We start from the raw sequence: 13,896 nt of genomic DNA on the forward strand, positions 1-13,896 counted from the left end.
TTTTGAAGACTGTTTGTCCTAAAAATTAATTTAGGAAGAGTATGTTTGTCTACACTGGAAATGTAGTTGACTGAATGAGGAAAGAGGTGAAAGTTGCGTCATTGCGTTTAGGAATGTGAGATCCTTGTTAATTCACCAGGATTTTTTTTTTCACAAGGAAATGCTACTTATTTAGTGTATGTACATGTATAGGAAATCCATCCTGCATAGACTTTAAAACGTACCTGAGAATCCAAGATCAAAGAATGTAGAAATCACATGCAACATGGTGCTTTATGATGAAGAATAGTGACATATGAACTGCATATAACAGGAGTGGTTATTCATTACAATATATATAGTCTAACTAAACAAAAGCAGCATGTCCTTTAGACTATGGTTAAACAAATTCTGGCCACAGCCGCAGATGATTGAAGGTACTTGTCAGGATGAGGCTGAGAGAATGCATTCAGGTATTGTTTCCATTGTCTGCATTTTAAGCCGAGCACAACCATAGAGACAATATATCTAGATTTTAAAATGCTTCTTTGATTTTAAATCTGCATTCTTCCATATCATGCTATTCATAAATAGTATAGCATTGAATCATTGTCATGTGCTGCAAGTGGGGGGGAAATTGTATTTGCCAGTGGATTTCACTTGATCCACAAGGGTATTCACTGCCAAATATTACAGCTGGCATAATTCTGTGTACAGACTTTACTTCTCATTAACTAGAAAAGCTTTTCCCAATAATTTATAGATATATGTCAGTTGGTCAAGTTCCTGAAGTGAAAGGTGTTCTGCTTCTTTGATTTATTCACAGTTTGTGCAACACTTTGTTAAAACATGCAACTGTACTTTTGCATTCTGGTTGCTGTATATCTCTATATGTTCTTGAACCACTCAGTCATTCGAAGAGGTCAGTCCTGAAATTGAAACCTGAAATGAAAACACAAATGTTGCCAAGACGTTATTGATCATGTTAGTTTGTGACAAACAAGAAATATATATTTGTAATTTTTTTAGCTGCAGTAGGCTATTTGTATTTAAGTGTTAGAAAAAAAGAAGTATCCTTCTTCAGCTCCATTTATCAGATATAATTTTAAATTCTGATTATTTGAAAGTGCACTAATTAACTTTAGTATACAACAACTAATTTATCAACAGTTTTGTTCTCACTCTTTGCCTGTCGCTTGTGTCTTATTTGGCTGAAGCAGCTGTGAAACTGATATTTAAAATGTTTCCATACCAGTAAAGGCTCATACTGTGCTGTGTGTGAGAGCAGGGCTGAAGAGACATGCTGCGCAGGTTATGTTTTCATATTTTTCTGTGTGCAGATGTGCTCACACTGATTAGAACGGAACAATATACGTTAGCTACAAATGAGATTAATCTTAATTTCAGCGGAAAATCATTAATATTCATTTCCAAGAAGTGTTTCCCTTTAATAAAAATTTGTCACATTTCTCAGATCAAAACTAATTTATGTATTGAAGCTTGATCTAATTCTATATGGATTAGTGCATTCAGTTCCACCTTTCTTCATTCAAAATGTAATTTTGTGTGCACATTTTGTTAGCTATTTGGATATCTATTAAACAAGAATTCATCCTTAGAATCATAGAAATGTGTTTCTGAAACCCTGTCAAATGATTGATTGTGCAAAATTCCCCAAGTTCATCATCTGCTCATCCTTCCCTTGAAAGCTTTCTCTGAGATGCTGTCTGAGAAAGTGTGAGAGAGAATGGAAAAAACGAGACATTTCATCATATGCCAATCTGGCACTTTGGAAATTTTATGTAAATCATTGGGCACCTCCCACATCTGTTGTAATTCCCCCATGCATCCTTTCTGCATTCGGGACAAGGATTTAAGAAGAGAGATCGTGGTCTCTGTTGTGAATGAGACGATGTGGTCAGTTAGGTGAACTCCCATTGTACTTCTTTCCTGCTCTTACTCTCTGGTGAAACCCCGGGTGTCTACTGTAAAAACAACTCTGTTGTCGAGAGCGGAGGGAAAGCAAAGGGGGAACCAGCTTGTACACAAAGCTCAGTGGTTTCCCATATTGGTGTGCACCAACAAAAGTACTTAAATGAGTGATCGTATACATATTACTCATTTTGTCAACATGCAAATTTAAGCATCTGGCATGCACTGCAGTTGAAATTGTGTTAGGAATGGAGGCTTTTTACATTTCCATTGCCATTGATCAGGTCTCAAATTCTCTTGTATCCTTTAGGATATTTTGAATGTATATTTTGAAGTTAAGACACAATTTCCTTAGACTCCAGATGAGGAACTGATTTCTAAACTATACCATTCAGTGTTAACTTAATAATTAAAGACAATAATCTTCAATGAACACATTTTAGAATCCACAGGAATGTAAGCCTATTACAAAGCACCTAAATACACATGAAAGGCTTATTTCAAATTAATTTTGATTAAATGAGAGTCAATTGAAAGCCCTGAGTGTTAACTTCCTCCTCAATTGGATTAAAGTCTCTAAACTAATTTTACTGAGATAAACATTCTTCAGTTTATGCCAGTATGGCACTTAAAAACTTCCGAACAGTAGGCTAATAAAGATCCTGATAATATCTTAAAGGTTATTTAATGGTTCCTTGCAGAACAATAGGAACTTCTTCATATCAAGAACCATTTTCACTGTGGTTCTTGTGTTGTCCCTGCATGGTCTTTGGAGATTGAAGAAACTCCTGAGGTTAGATTATATGTTCTTAGTGTAGGTTAATGGGTTCTTTAAAACACTGATTCCCATCCATGTTATTTAAACTGAACTGCTGGCGATTATATGGGGTACCAGACAAAAAGGTTGTGAATCACAGGTTGTGATTTTTCTAAAAAAACATTTCAGTATCTACAAAAGTTTGACTACAAGTTAGTGAAAGTGCAATTATTAAATAGACACTTGCGAACAGAAGTCGCGTTCGCCTGAGCTGGTAACCATAACAACAGAGTTTGAGAGCGTTCTGTTTGGCTCCGTAATCGGATGTTCAATCGACAAAAAAACAAGTAGCCTACTTTTTTATTATTATATCATGCATTTATATATATCACAAAAATATTTTGTTTTAAAAAGTAGATAATTTAAGATAGGCTAGCAGACAGTTGACTAACTGCGTAAGAGGCGCGAGACGAACCTTTACTCGCGAAAATTACTCACAGGAAGTCCTTAAATCCCCGAAAGTCACTGAATAATTCGTACACTGTTTGTACACAGATGTTGTGTTGTCGAATATTAAAAACCTCTGTAGTGGAATTTTAGAAAGGTAGCCTATTCAGTAGCTTCGGGCCTTATTTTTAAACGTGCGACATGAAGAACAACAAAATGTACTGACAAATTCCCCTTTGAATTTACTGTTGAAATCTTTATCATCTGCCTACAAATTAGAGTTATGAGGACGCAGCTGTTTTACCCCTTTCTGTTCTCAGAAACATGTAAGTTATGATGTCATCTCAGCTCATAACTTTCTCCTTTTTTGCACAAAAAGTCTATTTTTGACTTAGGAGTTTCCTCAAATCGTGTGCATATATATTATATGCCTGCGTGCAGTGCGTTATATCCACGTTATGTCCGCGCGCTTAGGGACGGCCCCGGCAGAGGGGATTTCTGAACTGAATGCTGGTTAGTGGTGAAGTCAGCAGCGTTCATGTGAATGGGGTAGCAGTGGCATTTCCAAGCCATTCGGTATGTTAATGCACAACGTGAAAAAGCAGCCGGCGCAAGGAAAAAGGAAATGACAATCAGATGAATGAAACATGCGATGATGAACATTAGTCTTTCTGCATTTGCAGCGGCGTCGTAGTTTCATTTTGTGGACCTGAGCTCATTTTTTTCATGCCGTTCTTTCTTTCTTTTCTTTTTTTTCTGGACACAGAAACAGATTGTCCGCTATTAGCGGTGATGGAGCACGGAGGAAGATTGCAGCGAAGTCAAACAAAAGGTGCGTTCTGTGTCTGTTTTATTATATTGTGCCATAAGCTGCATATTGTGTGTGCTTCAGATGCATTGTTTAGCATTTGGTTAATCTTTTTTCTTTCGAGTGGCATGTGGCCAAACTATAGCATTAATGCCACAAATATGATATATATATATGTGATAATTAATTTAAAAAGAATACTTGTTTTTGCTGCCTCCTGCATTCATGTTGCTTTGTGCTTAAAATCTCGAACTTACAATACCGCATGCACGAGGCACACAGAGAGCATGCTGTAGCTACAGTGTGTGTGTGGTATATGACAAATGCATTTTATACAGAGAAAAAGAGTGTGAAAAAAGTGGTTTAATGACTTGTCATAAGTTGTACAGACGTTTTATTTCTTTATTTTTGTTATTTAGTGTAAGGACCATTTGTTTGAGGGTGATGTATCTTTTTTTTCCTCTTCTTGAAGTGAGGTTGGAGGGGAGGGTTTGTGAACTGAAGAAAAGGAAATTCTTGTGTGTGTTTTGGAATGCTGTTGCCCCGGGGGGACTGAAAGAATTGAGTTGGGGAATAAGAGAGGGGCGCGTTTAGAGAGGGGAAACAAGGGGGGACACATTTCCCCTTTCCTCTTTTTTCCCCCAAATGACAAGGATAACACCACTGCCTAGGAAGATGAAGTGCAGTGGCCGGACGCCTGCAAGTGGACATATTATGTACATGGATTCAAGGAACCCGCTCACCCCTGCACCCCTCTTCGCCCCCAATTACGCACACCCTAACTGGAGGGATTGGGAGCAACAGCTCTGTTTTTATCAAATACTGTACTAGTGCTAAATGTAATACTAAAACAATTATTGAGCCATTAATGCTCTGAGTATAAAATGCTTTGTGCATCTTTAACTACTTAATCTTAATTCATTTGATGTCCACCTTTTTTTTTTTTTTTAATCTGTCAGAAAATGATGTCATGCACCCACAAATCATTAGTTTAATCATCTTAAAATATCTGTTTAGTGTGAATTTGTACTTTTTTTGTTGCAAATATTTTCCATCAGGGGGCACACACGAGACACACTGTGATATTAATGTACATAGGATGATCAGAGGAAACCTTATGGACAAGCAGTCAAATAAATCCCATCCTATTGGCCATATCTAAATTTGATTGTTCCTGATATTGTAAAATATGGCTGCAGCTTATCAGTAACAATAACTGTATGCTGACAGGCAGCATTTTTCTGCACCTGATCTCATCTTGTTCACATATTGTTTGCTTTTATGATCTGCTTTTGAGCTTACTTTGCGTAGAGTAAAAGGCTGTGTCTTGTGTGTTGAATTCTACACTGCTGCACAGGAGAAATTGGATTATTTCTCAGTAAACCTATGTCAAAATGTAATTTCAGTTTTCGGCAAATGGTGCGTCTGATCAGTTACAAAGTAGTGCATTAACAGTCTTCTTTTTGCTGTCAGAGATGTCAGGGAAAATTTTTTTTTTAAATTCTTTTTCTTTTCGCCCTCAAAAGTGCTGTTAATGGATCCAGTACCTCAATTGGCATAATGATAAGGATGTGAATGATTCATACCACAGTATATTTCAGTTAAGTACCTCAAAGTGCCTTAAAAGAGCTTCCCTTTTATAGCAACGGCTGTATAATTGCTACATTTTCACGTTGAATTACACAATAGTATTTTAAACCATTTATCCTTAGTGTACAGTTCACTGTTACAGGGGTTATAATTAATATAAAATGCATAATTATTAAAAGGAAGAAATGACGTGATTGTTTATGTGATTTGAGATTGTTTTCCAAGTGAAGCGCTCATCATCTCTGGAGATTATTTGAGTTGTGATGAAGAATGGCTGTTGGTGATCGCCCACACGCAAATGTGAAATATTCTAATGAGCAATCTGTCTCACTTGAGTGTCATCTAGCTGGTCCGTTTCAACAGAATGTTCCTTCACAGTCCTGAAGGGTTTAATTTGAATTGGACATGTTATACAACATAATCTTGGTCCATGATGGCTGGAACGGTTTTGAAAGTGTTATGTACACTTTTAATATTAGCATGATTGAGATTATGATGCTTATTATAACACGCTTTCTTCTCCTTCTCATTTTCCTGTAGTGCCTCAGATGATGATTCCTGAAACAGGACAGACTTGCTCATCCTCCGCCGGTAGGTTCAGCATTTTCTCCTTAGTACCTTTCCTGAGGGTGCGTGAGCTGCAGTGGGATTTTTTTTTTAAATCGCCAGATTCTGACGGTGTGCTTTTGAAAGTTTAGGTCTGCAAGGTGATGATTGGCAGGTGCCAGACTTCATCCAGGGTCTGTGCGAAGAGTGAGATCAGTGCGCGGCAGGAGGTGGTGTTGAAAAGAAATGTAGTCAGTTGTTTCAGATTTGTGCAAAAAAAGAAACTTGCGTATCCTCTGAAAAGATTTAGTATTTAACACGCACACGGCACTAACGTATAGAGGATAATAGCCCACACATTATCCTGAGTGCCGTGGTTCTTTAGATCTGAGGAGATGACATCATAAAATGCTCCCTCGATGTGGGCTCAGCTCGTGGGTAGAAGAGGTGTATGTGTGCAGAGGAGTAGAGAAAGTGAAAGAGAGAGACAGAGCGATCTCTCTCCTTCTTTCTCTAAGTGTAAAGCCCGTAGGCTCCGAGCCCAGCGTTTTCACTCCCACTCTCTGGTTTTTGTGTGGGTGTTTGAGTGGGCAGAAAACTTGTGACTCATCCTTGTTCAGACCCACACAGGGGCAACTCCTCTCCTCTCCTCTCCTCTCCTCTCCTCTCCTCTCCTCTCCTCTCCTCTCCTCTCTTTTTTTCCCTTTCCTTTCCTTTCCTTTCCTCTCCTCTCCTCTCCTCTCTTCTTTTGTCTTCCACCCCTCCTTCACCTAATGTGTTGTAAGACTGGCTGTGGATGTTAATGATATGCAGCTGAATAATCGATTCACTTCTTTATTTTCATCTAACCGATGACACATCATCCCCTCTACTCAACCTGTGACTAGTATCTTTTTGTGTTCTTTCAAGAGAGTAGTATTACACATGAATGATGCAGTGCTGTGAGTCATATGTCAAAGATTATTGTATTCACTCTCTTTTAGTCCTTATTTATACGTCGTTGTTTAGACAGAAGACTTTTGTTTCCCTGACAAGGCTGTGAAGTCCCTACTCCTTCAGACAGTGTGCATGGTCAGCATCACTACATTAATCAATTAAGGATCAACATGAAACTTTTTTGGTCAGCTCCATCAGTAAGGCTTAGGTAGCCCTCCATCAACACCAAACCAGAAATGTGTTGCTTTTGATTTATCGCTGTTGAAATCGACATCTGGTGTTTTCATAGGGTATATGTGCTAATGCTTCTTCCACACACACTGACAACTTGAAAATATTATTTTCATTTTGTTTTTTTGTTTTTTTACCTAAAATGAAAGGAAGTGAAGAAATAATAGAAGTAATCAGAATTTTATATGCATATTCATCTACTAAATATTCATTTTGTGAACAGTTGTAAATACGCTATCATATAGATGGCTTTAAAGGGATAGTTCACCTAAAAATGAAAATTCTGTCATCATTTACTTACCCTCAAGTAGTTCCAAACCTGTATGAGTTTCTTTGTTCTGCTGAACACAAAGGAAGATATTTGGAAGAATGTCAGTAATCAAACAGATCTCACCCCCCATTTGACTACCATAGCATTTATTTATCCTACTATGGCAGTAAATGGGGGGCGAGATCTGTTTGATTACTGACATTCTTCCAAATATCTTCCTTTGTGTTCAGCAGAACAAAGACACTCATACAGGTTTGGAACTACTTGAGGGTGAGTAAATGATGACAGAATTTTCATTTTTGGGTGAACTATCTCTTTAATGCTCATTGACATGGGCAAAAAATTTTGATTTCATGGAGTCTATAAATGCCCCCTGAGGTTTGTGTGTCCCTGGTAATCTTTGATCCAAAAGATAAAGTCATCATTTATCAGAAATGATATTTGAATGTACCATGGCGATAAAATAGTTGTAATCATTGCAATATGTCAAGACTATCTTCCAAAACCTTGACTTGAGACAGTAAATTCTGTGAGATGATTACATTTAACCCAATGTATGTAAAAACCATTGTGTGTTGGCAGTCATAACACCGACAGAGACTCGCTATGGATCAGAGTCCGGTTTTTACCCTGAATCACACGCGAGGGCAAAGGCGGACAATACAGTAGCACCAGGAAGTCTGCAGGGGATGTGTGATGGCGGACTGTGCGCCCCTCTTAAATTAAAGACAAAGGGACACAGGCTGAGACTGTGGTAGACACCCTTAGAGTCCCCCAGGCTCCTATCAGCTTCGTCGGCAGATGAGCCAGATAAAGATGTGTGTGCTCTGGAGGAAATGAACTCTGGTGACCCGTAGCCTTGTAAACAGCTGGAGAAGAGCCCCAACTCTCTCTCATGCTTTCTTTAATGTCATGTCTTCCCTCCCTCACTCACTCCCGTTGGCTGTCTTGTTCTGCTCACTCTTCCAGTCCAAGGTTATTCTTTTTCCCCAGTTCTTATTCTCTTTATCACTCTCTCTCTCTCTTCGAGTCTTTCTTTTCTCTGTCACCCCTGCCGTTGTCCAGCGTGATCCCGAGCCAGAGTAATCAGTCCCGCCTTTGATTACGCCACTCTGCCTTTGCGAGGAATGCATTGAGGGGAACTTTATCAGCATTGTATAACATCAGCACTTTCTCTCTGGCCTTGAGATAATTGAAGGTGGTACTCCAGGAAGCCCTGAAAGAGCCCTTGTCTGGGCCGGGGGAGGCCGAGCGCAGGAGGGGTGGGGGGCTGGGCGTGAGAGCAGGAAACCCTTCTTGGCGTGGAATGGAATGTTTCAAAAGAACGTGTTCGGAACTTCCAGGACGAGGGCGTCTGCCGCTGCGCCTCTGGTCACTCTCGTTCGCTAGAAGCGCTGGCTCAGGAGAGGGGGACGGAAAAGGGAAGCGATGGCTCTCCTCTCCTTTCACACTCTCTCTCTCTCTCTCTCTCTCACTGGTGGGCCAGCCCACTCACAGGATATACGCAAGGGGGAAGCGTGGACCAGAGCGGATGGGGTCACTGTGGCGCAAGGCGGGGGTCCCGCATCCTGAGTTTATAGGGACAACCAGAGGCGGCAGGCTGGGGGAACGAGGGTCCTGGGCGTGTGTCAGTGTGAGCGTGAGCAGGGAGTGTGTGGGCAGCTGAGGAGGAGAGAAAAGACGTGGGTGTTGAGGGGGCGAGGACAGAAGAATGCTAGAGAGAGAGAGAGAGAGAGTGGGAAAGCAACAATCTCCGCTGCTTTTCATCTGACAACTTTTAAAGGGCCAGCCAAGGGGTGGAGAAGGAGCCGGTCAGGCTCCTTTTACCGTATCTCACGGTGTCCCACCTAGCATCCACCCAGACCCCTGCAAATGGGACAGGAAAGGCATAACATCGTACTTATTAGCAGATTGATTTATTGCTCACTAAAGGAAAGGCATCCTTATTGTTCCTTAGGGTCAGGTTTCTTTATGTTCATTAATTGAAACTGGTCTTGAAACAAGTAGAATAGTGTTTAGCAATGTTCCTAAAAAAGAATTTTGTTTTTGCTATATTTAAGAAATAAGTTTTTTTTTAAAGAAATTAATACATTTATTCAGCAAGAACACTTTAAAAATTGATCAAAAGTTTAAGTAAAGACATCTATAATTGTACAAAAGATTTCTAATACCAAAAAATGCTGTTCTTTTCAAAAATTAAGCTGAAAATAATGACAACCTGCAGTTCAGTAAGTGAGTCAGATGTTGATTCAGTAGCCGCTCTGATCAAGTCAGTTCAGCATGATATGTCATACCGATTCAAACCAGGGGCCAATTAGATAAACTTAGCCTCTGTGTTAACACTGTGTCATAAGAACTATCTTACCAACTAGCAGTTAGCCAAGGGGTAATCAGTCTTATTTTTCACGTTCAAATTATAGACCACCATTCTTAAAAAAAAAAAAAATAGATGAGTAACTTGTAAGTCTAGTCTAAGCATTTATGAAACCAGCTTATAAGATTCATTCGTTCAGGAATCAGACTACACTGTACTCTGTATATTTTTGGTTTTATCGGACTTGTGTTATATGTTGTTTTTGTAAAAACATTTCTTGACATTATTTTGCAATACACACTCTTTCTATCAAATCACATTCAGTACAGTGCAGTTTTGTGATTCAGTCCAAGAACAGAAGTTTACAAGTACTTCCATCGCATACTTAAATAAATCAGTCACATGATAGATTTCCTCAACCATCATGTTTCATATTAGCCCCTCAGTCAGACTGAAGTGAAAAATGAAGATAGCCTGCACGTATGCAGAAAGGTCCCGTTGTTCTGTGAGGCATCTCCAACAGTCACAAAGTGTCAGGCAATTATAACCGCAGTTGTAAGGCTAATCATTAATAGACTGTTCGTTTCCTCAATAGGAATGTTTCACATTCCTGGATCAGGGTCAGATTCGCCTCCACTCACCGGCTCAATCCCTCATTGTCTTGTCAGCTACAGTATGTCAAACAGATGGTTGGCATGGTTACAAGGTATCTGGGTGCACGGTCTTGTGCCTTTTTAAAAGCTGCGTCTGCATGCTGGTGAAGTGATGGAGGAGGAGCGTGTGAATGCATGTGGCAGAATATAACACAAGCATGCAGTGCTATCTGCAGCCGATAAGACGCATGAAGTCATGCCTCGGTGGCATGACAATGACATCACAGCTGTGTCCCTGCATTTTTTTTCTTCCGCCTGCCGACAGCCACCTAATATAGCCATCCAGTGCCCAGGACCAGACTGGCAGAGACCGCCATGGCGGGACCCGGCAGGCATGCACACAAGCCACGAAACTGTGCTCGAGGAGACGCGAGTGGGAGGTGGCACCACGTCACCCTGACGTCTCTCAACCGAATTCCAGTGTGGCTAAAGCGAGCCGAGCACACTCATGTGATTTCAGCTCATTCACACACATGAGGGCACACACATATCTGCTGCCTCTGTCACCATTAGATCCACCGTGTGCCTTAGGATTGATGTAGTCACCTGATGTTGGCAGCTGCTGTACCCGTTGTGCAAACCACCCTGGATGAGTCTGATTACAGCATGGGTCACTTTTGACCTGCTGAGATGGAGCTGCTTGTTTTGCAGGTGATGCTTAATGCTTATTCGTGCATAGAAAAAGAGGAAAACAGTATTCTCTTTGCAGTGAAACAACCGTGTCAGTGTTTCTTTGAGATTAATTTAGTTTTTTAAAGTGGGAATTGTAGGTTGTTTTGGAGCAATTAGTTACAAAATTGATTGGGCCATGAGCCATTGGGCTCATGAATAATGCCGGTCTTGCATTCCTTCTAAATCTGTCTTGACCCCTGTCTTGCGTCAGGTCGTAGTTTATCTGGTTCCAGTGAGGTTGCTGAGGGCAATTTTGGCAGGCTGGACGAGTCTTTCATCTTTACATTTATGGTGGTGTTGGCAGCTATAGCTCACACCTTTTACACCACAGCAATGTGAAGCTATTTCTGTGTTCTGGTATGGAGCTGTCGTTGTTGTCATCATTATGTGCTTATAGATAGAAGCCCCCCAACTCAAATGTATGTAATGCTTAAAATTATAAAATTTTAAATATATTTTTTAAATGGTTGGCACTTTGGTTTAAAATTAATCTTGGTTTATTTGTATTTTTGATTCAGTATTAGCTTAGTATTAGTCATTGTGTTTTGTTTTTTTTTTGGTTCATTTCTACAATAGCAGAAAGAAATAGAGAAAAAGAATGAATCATAAAGAGAGTTACTTTTCAAAGCTTCAAACTACACTGTATTAAATATAAATATGAATAAAATGACAGAATTTTATGGTTCAGGATCACTTATTGTTTTATCAAGTCATTTTTATTATTTGATATTTAAACTTCAACAAAAAAAAATGTTCAAGAAATGTTAAATAGTTTAGTTTATCTAATATCTAAGGTGGCATTTAAGATTAGGAACACCATTTTCAAATTCCTCTTCCAAATGAAACAACTGGGAAGCACATGGTTGCAACAACAATCGCCCCTGCTCGCCCTGTGGTTACACTGTAATGTTCCTGAGTCATAAGCTCTCAACCCACTGACAACAAAATGTACGAGAGTGGGTTAAATCGTTTGCAAAAAAAAAAGTAAAAACGGCAAAGCGGCATGTTGACGCGTTACGACGTGTGATTCATCGTCACCCTCCCTTCTATTGGAACACATGCTGTCTGTACTGTGGTCAAGCTCAGTTTCACCATACAGACTGACACAGCGGGAGCTTGAACACATTCTGAATGTTGTGTACAGATTGCTGGAAAGACGTGGAGAACATAGGAGGGAGATACATAGACTAAAGGCAAATGATTTATACAACTTTAGTGACCTACATAATGTCTAAAATCACAGATATTTGTAATTCCAAGAGATTTATATAAGATCTATATATTAAATAAATTTTTCTGTTAAAAAATATTAATTATAATCTGACCTTTTGTCACTAGTGACACAAGTTTGCTTGTTTAATTAGTGACTTATAAATCTTTTAATATAATATAATACTCAATATATTTTAAATATGAAAAAGTTCTTAAAACCTCCTGTTTATTTACAGGTTTAAATTATATTTTTAAATGGCAAATTCTCATTGTGGTCTCAGACTTTAAGAGAAAAGAATATTGTGACAGTCTTCAAAAAAACTTTAATTTGAATCTTTCTCATTGAATAGCATGACTAAGACATGTTTCTCTGAGTCACATAGGAGACTTATAGTCCACTTTTCGCTTCTCATGACTGAGCCTCATTTGAGCATCCTATAAAATCAGCGGTGGTTGAAGAGCCAGTGGGTCGTCAGAGGGGCGGCAGCGCTGGCTGACCTGCCGCTGTTTGTGTATTGTAAGGAGGGCTGTAGGGAAGCACAGAGCTGCGCTGTTTCTCAGGCGGCGGGGGTAAAATACAGGGCTTGTGCGAGCTTCCACGCGGCGCGGTCCACGGCACACGGAGATGACTCACTATTCTTATGGTGACTAACAACTAAAATATGGCAGTTTAAAAGAAGTTTCAGTGGTGCCCTAGTTCCATATGGCTGTGGAGAGAGAGAGAGAGAGAGAGATGGGCAGGTAGAGTTGTCATTTCTTCCACCCCTCTGCATATCTCTTTCTTTACGTCTGTCTTTTATTTCACTGGAAAGGTGACGCTCTGAAATATTAAACAGCCGAGTGTCCCTCTGTGGTGTTGGGTTTCCCAGAGCTGATGAGAATTCAGGTACTTTCTCCAAGATGGAGAGTTAGGGGTTTATGACGAAGATGAGACGGGATGAGTTGTAGCAAAGCTCCTGAGATGCTGGAACTGGATCAAAAACACCAATCATTTCATTTCCATAAATTATCCTGAAAAAGTTAGTAGGGAGACATTTGAATTTGAAAACAAGGACCTAATATTAGTATATAAGGTATTTAAGCTTTAAAAAAAACACAAATTTTATAAGTTGTTTGGAGTGATAAAATTGTTTCCATACTAACTTCTAATATTAAAAACAGATTTATCCAGCTGTATTGATTTTAATTTGAGTCTTATACTTAATATCAGTTTGTTGAGGCTATCAAGAGATGAGGTTTGTTTTATGTCGTCATAAACGGCATGTGCGTGTTTGACAATGGTGGACCCGTTTAGAAAACTGTTTAGACTGCTTGGTAGAATGGGAGCGAATTCTTCACTGAAAGACACTAACTAACGTTCCTCGGTCACATAAGTAGGGGAGTTTCCTGCTCCTAAAGATCCGAGGCACAGCCTAGGCGTTTTTCACCGTGACTGCCGGCTTTTCTCTCTCTCCCTTCCTCCTTTCGCTCTCCCCCTTCTTTTTTTCTGAATGGGTGTCCTCTCTCTAACCTCTCAATTCACAGCAGCATTGAAACAGGACACTACCC

The 13,896-nt window shown here is 39.7% G+C and overlaps 1 long non-coding RNA gene across 1 annotated transcript; it reads left to right on the forward strand.

The window, feature by feature from the left end:
- The first annotated feature begins 3,585 nt into the window (after positions 1-3,585).
- LOC127518379 (uncharacterized) lies at positions 3,586-12,348 on the forward strand. Its single transcript, XR_007931539.1, has 3 exons — positions 3,586-3,947; positions 6,054-6,104; positions 8,080-12,348. It is a non-coding gene; the product is annotated as an uncharacterized LOC127518379 (long non-coding RNA).
- The last annotated feature ends 1,548 nt before the right edge of the window (positions 12,349-13,896 follow it).

Source organism: Ctenopharyngodon idella, chromosome 9 (genome assembly GCF_019924925.1).
Source record: "Ctenopharyngodon idella isolate HZGC_01 chromosome 9, HZGC01, whole genome shotgun sequence".
Lineage (NCBI taxonomy): Eukaryota > Metazoa > Chordata > Actinopteri > Cypriniformes > Xenocyprididae > Ctenopharyngodon > Ctenopharyngodon idella.